Source organism: Carcharodon carcharias, chromosome 2 (genome assembly GCF_017639515.1).
Source record: "Carcharodon carcharias isolate sCarCar2 chromosome 2, sCarCar2.pri, whole genome shotgun sequence".
Taxonomy (NCBI): Eukaryota; Metazoa; Chordata; class Chondrichthyes; order Lamniformes; family Lamnidae; genus Carcharodon; species Carcharodon carcharias.
Genome location: NC_054468.1, coordinates 91873652 through 91887040, shown reverse-complemented (window position 1 = coordinate 91887040; position 13389 = coordinate 91873652).

Here is a 13389-nt window from a genome sequence, read left to right as displayed (position 1 = left end):
GCCATGAGGATGTCCCTTAGTGCCTCCAGCTGCCGCTCAAGCTCCAATCTAGACAGAAGATGCACAGAAATGAGAACATACCTTCTTCAGCCAACACAAGATCTGTTCTAAATCCCTGACATTTATTCTTGTATATATGGTCCCTCATTCTTGACCCTCAACTACTGGAAACAGTTGACTTCTATCAACTCTGCCCTATCCTATCATAATTTTAAACACTTCTGTCACATCACCCAATAATCTGTATTTTTCTAATGAAAGGTACCCTAATTTGTCAAAACTTTCTTTGCATTTTTTCCCTTGATATCCACCAGTGTCCTAAATGAATCTGAGTAGTACGTTCTCTAAAAAGCCTCAATGTCCTTCCTCTTGTGTGGAGCCCAATATCACACACAATACTTAAACTGAGGTCTTATTAGGGTTTCATTTAGGCTTGTGGTTACCTTTTGGCTTTTGCATTCTTTACCTGAAGGTAAAATCTAAAATTCCATTAGTTTTTAGTAGCCTGTAACAACCTGAGATGCTGTGAAACTGTTTCCCCAAATCCCTCTGTTCCTCAGAATATAATTACTGCTGTTTCTATCTTTTACCAAATCGCAATACCTTACTCTTACTGACATTGAATTCAATGTGCGATTGCTTAACCGATTCTCCTGTCTTATCAATATCTCTTTGCAGCTTCCTTTGACCTTCCTTTGTGAAGGCCGATTGTCTCTGGCATTCACAAAGGAAGGTTGTCAGTCCTCGCCCACTGATTGAATACTACAAGATCTAGACACTGAATACTGCCCAATCAGGGCATGCTGCCATGCCCTTCCTTCAGTGTGTTGGTATGTGGCGCCCGGGCTCGGAGAGGGTGGGTTTGATCCCCTTGCCTTACTGAGTTGCTGATTTCAGATGTGATAATGAGGGGTTGCCAGGTTCCTTTCCTGGCGGAGAATATTCCAAGCAGAAGTGGCTTGCTCAGCACTATGTGATGGTGTGGAATCTGACTGTCCCTTGGTTGGACCTTTAAAGGTTGAGAGAGAAGCAGAAATGCATGGGCACAGATATTAGAAAGGGAATGACAGGCTGGGCCTTTTTCACATGTAAGGAGAAGGCTGAGTGGTCTTTAAAATTATGAAGGGTTTTGATAGAGTGGATACAGAGAGAATGTTTTCACTTGTGGGGAGGAGCATAACTAGAGATCATCAATATAAGATAGTCAACAAGAAATCCAATAGGGAACTCAGAAGAAGCTTATTTATCCAAAGAGTGGTGAGAATATTGAATTTGCTACCACAGGGAGTAGTTGAAGTGAATAGTATAGATGGATTTAAGGAAAACCAGCCAAGTATATGAAGGAGAAGGGAATAGGTGGTTACAATGATAGAGTTGGATCAAGAAAGATGGGAGGAGGCTTGACTGGAGCGTAAACATCAGCATGGACTGTTTGGTCTGAAGGGCCTGTTTCTATGCCATATATCCTGTGTAATTCTAAATAATATCATCTCAAACTAAACATTAAGAAAGAAGGACTCTAGCCTAAAGAGCTACTTATTTGTGGAACCACAATTATATTCAGAGCATAGGATCAGGAGTAATCCATGAACCTGTGGCACTATTCAATTAGAGCCTGGTTGATCTATGTTTTTACTACATCTATTTACTCTGTTTAAGTATACATCCCTTGGACTTAAAGGGGGAGTTCCCAGGGTGAAAGCAAGATAATAATGGTTCAAAAGGGGACGAGGGCATTGAAGATAGAGTTGAGAGTTTGACTGAGCAAATCAACAGCTGCAAAAACGTTGTTAGTAACAGGAAACATAAATGTGGCTTCAGAGCTTTTAGTCTTTGCTCGACTGCTTAGCGATACACCATGCAGCCGTAAGGTCCACATTGAAGTTAAATCCATGTCCCCATTAATTTCTATGTATCTTGGGTTCTGATAATTACAAATATTTGTGGTTTGACTCAGCATTTATCTACCAATGAGGCAATAGTGCTAAAACTAGACCCTTCCCTACTCGCAAATAAAAAAATATGTGTGAAAATAGGGCAGCAATCTGGGCTTTGAGGACCAGGTTGACAAGGCTCATAGACTGAAAGTGGCACAAAGTCAATGCTTGGATACCCTAGCTTTAGAGTATGGAGGAAAAGACCGATGTTTGTGAAATAAATCTAATCATGAATTTCTGTACAGTGCTATTCTGGGAGCTGCTAATCAAAACTCATCAACCTCTAGTGATGTCACATTTTTGCCAGGTTAATTGCTGTGGTGATGGCGTGGGCCGATTCAACAGCAGTGTAGTCACTTGCGCTGTTAAGACACATTTGAGCATCAGCGTTCGCAGCAGAAGGCTTGGTTGGCCACTCTGGGAGGTTTCCTGATTGCTGCTCCTGGCTTGGAATGGCTCACATGCCAAAAAATCAGAGACGAGCAGTCCATGATGCAGCTCATGTAACTGGAATATTGAGTGGAGCTGTGTGCACAGTTTCCTAGTGTATACTCCCAGTGGAGAAGGCTTCCAAACCAGAAAGGCACATTTACCTTCACTTCTGGATTAATACATTGCGTCTTTGTCTTCAGCATACCTGCTAAATGGGCCATTTATTCTATCCTGTCGTGCTTTCAGGAAAGTCATTAACAGATTTGAACATGCTAGTGCTTTTCCATTTTTCAGTTTTAAAGTAGTCAATTTTTTTTTTAAAATAGCTACAACATTTATCTTCCAGGCCATTACTTCTGCTCTGATTTTGAATGTAATATATTTTTAATCACATCAGAGCAATAAATAACTGTGTATTTATATGCTGCATGGTATCTAGCTCTTTCTCGATTCTGCTCTTCTCTCTGTCTGTCTCTCTCTGTCTATGTGTGTGTCCGATGGCCAAAGATGTATACAAAATCACGCATATATAAACGAACAATGGTCAGGAAAAGATCAGCTGGTCTATTGAGCTTGTTTCATATTATCGTGGTGTGACCCCTACATACCATCAGCCCCATCTTGCTTTACCTAACAGTAATGCAATCTCCTGAGAGATGCAAAAACACAGAGAGAAAAGAAACCATGGGAAGACTGAATTATGGAACATTTCTGACACTCTGAAACCATGGTTACTAAGAGACACAAAGACTCTCCTATGTGTTGGCCACTCTCAAGGAACTTGTCCAATTCACTTTTCAGTGCTTGCAGTGAATCTGCATTTACTGCATGTGTTGGTAACTTATTCCTGAGGCTAACGCTTCTGAAAAGAAGTACATCCTAACAACTGATTTAATTCCACAATGATGTTTAGTTGTCCTCTTGTGCCCTGTTACTCCCTAACCTGCCTTAATCCAATAGCCTATCCGCATGGACCAAATCTTTTCTTTATTTTAAAGACCTCAATCAAATGTCTTCAGTCTGTACTTTCCTAGAGTAAAACAAAACACCAGTTTGTTAAGCCTATTGAGGGCCATTAAGCTAGGGATGAATTAAGGGGCCCTTCTCTGATCCTTTCACAATAGGGTCTATACCACTAGCCATTGTAGTTGAGATCAAGAACAGATCAATGAATTTATCAAGGCCTTGCACAGAGTCAGAATAGTATTGATGCATGGGAGGTATAGCATTGAGTCTTCACAATCACTTTCGCCCTCTTGTTCTGCAATGGCCTCAGCTTTCTGTTCTTCAACCTCCAGGATAAAGTTTCTTGGTGTGTCAACATTATGGCACCTGTAGCAGATGCCAAATATTCATGAGGGATAAGGACAAATTTGAACCATAAAGCACTCCCCATTTGGTTGAGATATTTGAAGAACCTTAGGACATTTTTTCCACATTAAGGTCCTATAGAAATGCAATAATTGGTTGTTGCATTAAGGTTCTTTGATAACTTTGATAATCAACTGAGTTGTAGCATGAGCCTCATTGTCTTGCTTCTCTGAGACTTCCACAAGGATGTCACAAGTCATGGCTTCCAGGAGCCACCCCCTTCCATTTCAATAGCACAGATGCTGACTATAAAATAAAAGGATTTGGGAGATTCTTAAAGTAGGAGAGAGTGAGGTAGCCAGGTAAAGGGATTAAGGAATGCATTCTGGCAAGTGTGATCTAGGTGGTTAAAAACATGACCATCAATAGGAGGCTGAAAGGATATGGATGCCTGACTGGCTGGTGTCAGAAACTGTGAGGTTCAGGAAGATGGCTTGATAAGGTTACAGGAGTAAAGAGAGACAAGGGCATAGCAAATGAAGATTAGAATTTTAAATTTGAGGCATGGTGGCAATGGGTGTTAATTATTCACAAGACCCAGGGGATTTGAATCATGCGGTGCCCCCGATGGTTGAGACATTCAAAGTACCTTGGAATTCAGCAATAGATGATGGGTGTGATAGAATTGGTGTTGGATTTACAGTAGAGTTTGAGTTAAACTGATTTTTACAGACGGTGGAGAATGGAGATTCAGCAAGGAAGCACTGGAATAATCACATTTAAACGACAGGCACGTATAAGGGTTTTTGTTCTGGAGCCAACCAGAGAGCAGGCTATACTATACCTAGTATTGTGCAAAGAGATAGAATTAAATAGTGACCTCATAGTGTACGTGCCCCCAGGTAGAAGCAATCAAAATATGATTGAATTTTACATTCAGTTTGAGGGAGAGAAGAGTGGGTTCAAGGCTAGTATTTTAAACTTAAATAAGGGTAATTATGAGGGCATGAAAGCAGAGCTAGCTAAAGTGAACTAGAAAATTAGCTTAAGAGGTAGGTCAATAGAGATGCAGTGGCGGACAGTTAAAGGAATATTTCAGAATACACAGAATACTTAGCTTCCAGCGAGAAATAACAATTCCAAAGGGTGGACCCATCATCCACGGTTAACTAAAAACATTAAATATAGTATCAAACTTAAAGAAAAAACATATAATTGTGCAAGGATGAATGGCAGATCAGAAGATTGGACAAATTATTAGAAAAAAGCAAAGAATGACTAAAAGATTAATAAGGAGGGAAAAATTAGAGTATGCGAGAAGGCTAGCTAGAAATTTAAACTCAGATAGTAAGAGTTTCTATAGATATTTAAAAAAGAAAAGTGAGTGTTGGTCCTATTGAAAGTGAGTTTGGGGACTTAATAATGGAAAATAAGAAGATTGCAGATGAATTGAACCGATATTTTGCATTGGTCTTCACTATAGAGGATACAAGTGACATTTCAGAAATAGATGTAAATCAGGAAATAGAAGGGAGGGAGGAACTCAGAAAAATTACCATCACCAGGGAAGTGATATTGAGTAAATTGTTCGAGCTGAGGCTGATAAGTTCCTGGGTCCTGATGGACTTTATCCTAGGGTCTTAAAAGAAGTGGCTTGTGACATAGTTGATGCGTTGGTTTTAATTTTCCAAAATTCCCTAGATTTTGGGAAGGTTCTATTAGATTGGAAAATAGAGAATGTAGCTTCATTCAAAAAGAGAGGGAGACAGAAAGCAGAAACTATAGGCCAGTTAGCTTAACATATAGAGAAAATGTTAGAAGCTATTATTAGAGATGTTATAGTGGGGCACTTAGATAAATTCAAGGTAATCAGGCAGAGTCAACATGATTTCGTGAGTGGGAAATCATGTTTAACCGATTTATTGGAATTCTTTGAAGAAGTAACATGTGTTGTGGATAAGGGGATAAAGGTGGATGTACTGTACTTAGGTTTCCAGAAAACATTTGATAAGGTGCCATGTCAAAGGTTATTGTGGAAAATAAAATCTTATGGTGTAGGGGGCAACATATTGCATGGATAGAAGATTGGCTAGCTAACAGTAAACAGAGTTGGCATAAGTGTTTCATTTTCTGGTTGGTAAGATGTAACAAGTGGTGTGAAACAGATATCAGTGCTCGGGCCTCAACTTTTTAAAATGTATATAAATTACTTGGTTGAAGGGACCAAAGGTATGGTTGCTAAATTTGCTGATAATGCAAAGTTAGGTAGGAAAGTAGATTGTGAAGAGGACATAAGGAGGTTACAAAGGGATATAGATAGGTAGAGTGGGAAAAGATCTGGAAAATGGAATATAATGTGGGAAAATGTGAAATTGTCCATTTCGGCAGGAAGAGTGAAAAAGAAGCATATTACCTAAATGGTGAGAGATTGCAGAGCTCTGCAATGTAGAGGGATCTGGATGTTTGATGCATGAATCACAAAAGGCTAGTATGCAGGTGCAGCAAGTAATTATGAAAGCTAATAGAATGTTATTGTTTATTGCAAAGGAAATTGAATATAAAAATAGGGAGGTTGTGCTCCAGTTGTACAGGGCATTGGTGAGACCACATCGGGGGTACTGTTTACAGTATTGGTCTCCTTATTTAAGGAAGGATGTAAATGTTTTGGAAGCAGTTCAGAGAAGGTTTATGAGATTAATAACTGGAATGGGAGAGTTGTCTTATGAGGAGAGGTTGGACAGATTAGGCTTGTACCGCTGGAGGTTAGAAGAGTAAGAGGCGACTTGATTGAAACAAACAAGATCTTGAGGGGTCTTGACCGGGTGGATGTGGAAAGGATGTTTCCTCTTGTGGGAGAATCTAGAGCTAGGGGGGGTCACAGTTTAAAAATAAGTAGTCGTTCATTTAAGACAGAGATGAGGAAAAATTTTTTCTTTCAGAAGTTAGTGAGTCTTTGGAACCCTCTTCCTCAGAAGGCAATGGAATGAGAATCTTTGAATATTTTTAAGGCAGAGGTCGATAGAATCTTGATAAGAAATGGGGTGAAAGGTTATTGGAAGTGTCAAGAATGTGGAGTTGAGGCTACAATCAGATCAGCCATGATCTTATTGAATGGCAAAGCAGGCTCAAGGGACAGAATAGCTTACTCCTACTCCTAATTCATTTGTTCGTAGAAATCAGATGTAAATTGTAGAGTTGAACAGGACATTAACCTTGGGTACAAATCTGACTGAAAGGATTCAAACAGGGAGTTGTTGGAGAGATGGGGTGGAAGCTGGAAGCAGATAATATACTCAAATGAGGGTAGAGATGAGGTCATAGTTGAAGGTAGATGGGTCAGTGCTGGGATTCTTGAATGGGATGGGACAGTGGGATGGTGACAGGAAATCATTTAGAGTATCAGCTAGCCTTGGAGCCAGTAATGGAAATTTGGTGATGAGGAGTAGATTCGGGAATGTAGTTGAGAGAGGAGGAGATTGGAGGAGACAGGTGAGATGAGATAAGCATGGAGACAGGAAGAGAAGAAATGGCAGAAAAACTAGAGAGGTTTGAAAATGCAAGACCAGTGTAGAGGGGGACTGGGGAGGGAGAATGTTTCTGGTTTGGTTTAGCAAGAGAAATGGGAAGTAGCAGGAGCACCTGAACGGATTGTATCTATGTTGATGATTTAGAGATTCAATGTGGTAGCTTGGAAAATTGGGGCATTTTGGGATGATGTCAATCATCATCAGACTGTTGCCCTGCTCGAACATGCCCCTGATTCGATGCTGCACCACATTTTTCCAGGATCTCCTGTCCAGCTTTCCCAGAAATGCAGAGGGCAACATCCCTCAGAGAGCTCCGTCACAGTGGAATGAAGTTGGGGTAGGTGGGTGGTGAAGACAGGGCACACCCCCTTTGTACTGCCCAAGCTGCAATATGGCAAGTTTGAAGGTCCAGTTTGAATGTTGCTGAATGGGTGGGTGGATGAGTGGATGAATGAGTGAATGGGTAGGGTGGTAGGGTGGATAGGTGAGTAAGGTAAGTGGATAAGTGCAAAGGATGGGTGAGGTAAGTGGGTCAGTGCATAAGTGGGTATGGGGAGGTAGATGAGGTGATAGTTGGGTGAGGTGATCCATGGGTAGGGTGACAGGTGGGTGAAGTGGTGGTCGGGTCTGAGGATAGTTGTGTGGTTGAAGGGTAGTCAAGAGGTTGGGGAGTAGTCAGGTGGTCAGGTAGTCAGGTGGTTGGGGGTTAGTCGGGTGGTGGGGTGAGTGGTCAGGGGATAGTGGAGTGGTGGGGGATTTATTCAGGTCAGGCTGGTGGGATAGTCAGGTGACCAGGGGAGTGGTCAGGGGGTTAGTCGAGTGGTTGGGGGTTTATTCGGGTCAGGAGGGTCGTCGGGTGTTCGGAGAGGTGGTCAGATGTTTGCGGGGGGTAGTCAGATTGGGTTAGGGGTCTAGCTAGGGATCAGTGTGACTGATTGGTGGGTCAATTGTGTAGTTACATAGGCGTTAGACTCAGTTTAACATTTCCTGGCTAACTACCCCAGGTAACTAAATAATGAACTGTCCGAAGTCTCCGACTGTACCGCAGAGTCAGAGACACTTGTGGAGAGTCCCGAAGAGTAGGGGAATTACCCATCAGAAGTTGAAACTTCCCAGGCAATTCAAATTTGGGTCAGCGTGTCAGGATTTCTGACAATCCGGAAACTGGAAGATTTGGGCCAGTTATATTATACCAATTTCCTTTACAGACATCAGTGTCAAAACTCTGTCAAGTGACATCCATCAAACAGTGTTATAGTCTATGTATGCTCTATTAAGTAATGTGTAATGCATTAGTTTAGATTGTGTATATTTTATTATTTAGTGTTTGGCATCTGATATTATTTCAAAAACACAAGAGAGGACATATTGAGGAGTTTATTGAAGTTCCAAGCAATGTGGCTCCTGGTTCTGACAACTTTCATCTCAGGGTACTGAGAAATGGGCTCAAACAATTGAATCCACTTGTGGGTACTTCACTGAACTCGGGCCAATCCCAGGGGCTTTAATATTTTAAAATTATTCATGCTTGGAACATGGACATCACTGCCATCACTGATTGCCATAAAGAAGGTGGTGATAAATCGCTGCGGTCTGTGTGATGAAGGTACACCCACAGTGCTGTTGGAAAAGGAGTTCCAGGATAAAGTGCTACATTTACAAATGAGGGATGGTGTGTGAGGGGAACCTGGATGTAAAGGTGTTCCTATGCCTTTACCTGGGTTTGGGAAGTGTAGTCAAGGAGGCCTTGGCAAGTTGCTGCAGTGTCATTCTGTATATGGTAGCCACTGTGCATTGGTGTTGGAGGGAGTGGGTGTTTAAGGTAGTAGACAGAAACATAGAAGCTAGGAGCAGGAGCAGTCCATTTGGCCCTTCGAGCCTGCTCCGCCATTCATTATGATCATGGCTGATCATCCAACTCAATAGCCTGCTCCCGCTTTCTACCCATATCCTTTGATCCCTTTAGCCCCAAGAGCTATATCTAACTCCTTGAAAACATACAATGTTTTGGCCTCAACTACTTTCTGTGGTAGCGAATTCCACAGGCTCACCACTCTCTGGGTGAAGAAATTTCCCCTTATCTCAGTCCTAAGTGGTCTAGCCCATACCCTCAGACTGTGACCCTTAGCTCTGGACTCCCCTATCATCGGGAACATCCTTCCTGCATCTACCCTGCATTCTAGTCCTGTTAGAATTTTATAGGTTTCTATGAGATCCCCCTTCATTCTTCTGAACTCTAGTGAATATAATCCTAACCGACTCAATCCCTCCTCATATGTCAGTCCTACCATCTCAGGAATCAGTTTGGTAAACCTTTGTTGCACCCCCTCTATAGCAAGAACTTCCTTCATCAGATAAGGAGACTAAAACTGCACACAATATTCCAGGTGTGGTCTCACCAAGGCCCTGTATAATAGCAGCAAAACATCCCTGCTCTTGTTCTCAAATCCTCTCGCTATGAAGGCCAACATTCCATTTGCATTCTTTACCACCTGCTGCACCTGCAAGCTTACCTTCAGCGACTGGTGTACGAGGACACCCAGGTCTCGTTGCACATTCCCCTCTCTCAATTTATAGCCATTCAGATAATAATCTGCCTTCCTATTTTTTCTACCATAGTGGATAACCTCACATTTATCCACATTATACAGCATCTGCCATGCATTTGCCCACTCACTCAGCTTGTCCAAATCACACTGAAGCATCTCTGCATCCTCCTCACAGCTCACCCTCCCACCCAGCTTTGTGTCATCTGCAAATTTGGAGATATTACATTTAATTCCCTCATCTAAATCATTAATATATATTGTGAATAGCTGGGGTCCCAGCACTGATACCTGTGGTACCCCACTAGTCACTGCCTGTCATTCGGAAAAAGACCTGTTTATTCCTACTCTTTGTTTCCTGTCTGCCAACCAGTTTTCTATTCATCTCAATACCCCCAATTCCATGCGCTTTAATTTTACACGCTAATCTCTTATGCGGGACTTTGTCGAAAGCCTTCTGAAAGTCCAAATAAACCACATCCCCCTCATCACCTCTACTAGTCACATCTTTGAAAAATTGCAGTAGATTTGTCAAGCATGATTTCCCTTTCGTAAATCCCTGCTGACTTTGTCTAATTCTGCCATCGTTTTCCATGTGCTCAGCTGTTAAATCCTTTATAATGTACTCTAGAATTTTCCCAACTACCAATGTCAGGCTAACTGGTCTTTAATTCGTTGTTTTCCCTCTAACTCTCTTTTTAAATAACGGGATTACATTAGCTACCCTCTAATCTGTAGGAACTGTTCCAGAGTCTATATGGAAGATGACCACCAATTTCCAATCAAGGTTCCCAGTCAAGCAGATTCCTTTGTCCTGGATGGCATTGAGCTTACTGAGTGCTGCTGCAGCTTACTCATCAAGGCAAGTGGAGAGTATTCTAAAATGTTCCTGATTTATGCCTTAGGCATAGATTTAGGAAGCTAGAAGGTGAGTCAAAAACCACAGAATGCCCTACATCTGACCTGGTCTTGTAGCCATGGCATTTATGTTACTGGGTCTCTCTTTTGGAGATGATCATTGCCTGTATGATGCATATGTTCCTTGCTACTAATAGCCCAAGTCTGAATGTTGTGCAGATTTTGCTGCACATGGGCACAGACTGTATCAATATCTGAGGAATTGTGAATGCTGAACATTGTGAAATTATCAGCAAGCAGCTCCACTTTTGACCTTATTTTGGAGGAAGGGTCATTGATGAACCAGCTGAAGAGATATGGGCCTAGAATAGTGCTCTGAGTAACTCCTGCAGCGTTGTTTTGGGGCTGAGATAATTGGCCTGTGACAAATCTGTGACAAACATGACTCTAGATCTTTCCCCTGATCCCTAGTGATGCCAGTTTTACTAGGGTTCCTTGGTGGCATACTTTGGTTCGAATGCTATTTTGATTTCAAGGGCAGTTGCATGAGTGGCCTTGGCAGAATCCAAACTGGATGTTGGTGAGCAGTTTATTGTTGTAAGTGCCACTTGATCAGACTGTTGACACTCTTTCTATCACTGGTGATTGAGGGTAGGTTGATAGGCAGGTAATTGGCTGGTTGGATTTGTCCTGTTTTTTCTGGACAGAACTTGACTGGGCCTCTTTCTAAAGACTGGATATATTAGGGTAATTGGAAAATAATAAATATGACTCCCATCTTCAAAGAATGGTTGTGGAATGAATCATCAAATTATAGACCTGTCAAACTTGCTACCACTGTTTGGAAAACATTTGGTTGTCTAATAGAGTTAATGTAAAGGAACATCTTGAGGAGCAAAAACTAATCCAAAAGAGTCAACAATGCCCAAGGAGTGGGAGATCATGTTGGACGATTTTGTTGAGAAAATGATAGATTTAGTAGATAGGGAAAAGACCCATCCTAAACGTTAAATACCTGGATTATGGAATGAGATAGAAAGAGATGTATTAAAATGGATTGGTAGATGACTGGCTTGTTGATGGACAATGTGCAGGACTGTAGAGCAGCTATCTGGTTGTCAGTGCATTACCAGAAGAGAGTCACAAGTCTCTGTTTTGGGGTTGTTTTGTTTATCATCTTTGTAAATGATTTAGGGGAAGGAACTTTGTCCTAATTTACAGACAATGCCAAATTGGGAGAAGTGCCATCTGATGAATATCAATGTGCATAAATTCAAAAGGATCTTGGGAAGTTTGTTAGGGATTAGGGAAGGGAAGTCGAGGAAAAATGGCGGATGTGTTTTATGAGATGTGGCATGAGGAAGGTTGATATGGATTATGTAATGAATGGGACTGCATTTGAGACATTGGAGCAGGAGAGAGACCTTAAGGTTTTAGTGGACAGCATCCTCCCCATGTTCCCAGGCTGTTAAAATAGAAATCAGAATGTTGGGAGGGACTATAACATATCAATGCAGAGAGGTTATTTTAAAATTGTATTTCTATTTGGCAAGACCACAGGGCCCAGTTTTACTGGGGCAGGAATCAAGGTGCTGGGAGCATTGTTTTCCAATCCTCTGACCAAGGGCCTGGTCCTGGAGGATTTAGAAGACTGCTAACATTGCACCATTGTTTAGAAAGAGAGAAAGGGACAGACTGAATAATTGCAGACCAGGGAATCAATCAGAGACAGCCAGCATGGATTTGTTAAGGAAAAATTATGTCTTTCTAACTAGTTTGAATTTTTTGAGGAGGTAACGAGGAGAGTCGATCAGGGTTACATTTTGGATGTGATTTTTGCAAGGCTTTTGACAAGGTCCCACATGGCAGAATGGTCAGGAAAGTAGGAGCACATAGGACCCAAGAGAAAGTGGCAAATTAGATCCAGAATTTGTTCAGTGGCAGGAAGTGAAGGATAATGGTTAACCATTCTTCTTGTGACTGGAAGACTGTTTCCACTGAGATTCTGCAGGGCTCAGTACCAGGTCCCTTGCTTTTTGTGGTATCAATAATTTGGATTTAAATGTAGGGGCATGATTAAGAAGCTTGCAGATAGTACAAAAGAGGGCTTTGTGGGTAATAGTGAGGAAAAAAGCTGGAGACTGTAAGAAGATATCAATGGACTGGTCAGGTGGGCAGAAAGATGGCAAATGGAATTTAATCCCGAGAAGTGGGCGGGAATGCATTTGGGGAGGGCAAAGAAGGCGAGGGAATAAACAATAAATGATTGGATTCTGAGAAGTGTAGAGGAACAGAGGGACTTTGGATGCACGTCCACAGATCCCTGAAGATGGCAGGTAGATAAGTTGGTTAAGAACGTGTACTGGATATCCTCCTTTCTTGGCTAAGGAATAGAATATAAGAGCAGGGATGCTATGCTAGAATCTTACAAAATATTAGCTAGGCCACCGCTAGAGAACTGTGGACAATCCTGATCACCACATTACAGGAAGAAGGTGATTGCACTAAGAGAGGGTAGAAAGGGGATTTACTAGAATGTTGCCAGGAATGGATGATTTTAGTTATGAGGAAAGGTTAGATAGGCTGGAGTTATTTTCTTTGGAACAGAGGAGGCCAAGGGGTTATTTAACTGAGGTGTATAAAATAATGAGGGACCTAGATAGAGTCGATAAGAAGGACCTGTTTCCATTAGCAGAGAGGTCAATAGCCAGGGAGCAGAGATTTAAACTAATTGGTAGAAGGTTTACATGGGAGTTGATGAGAATCTTTTCCATGCAA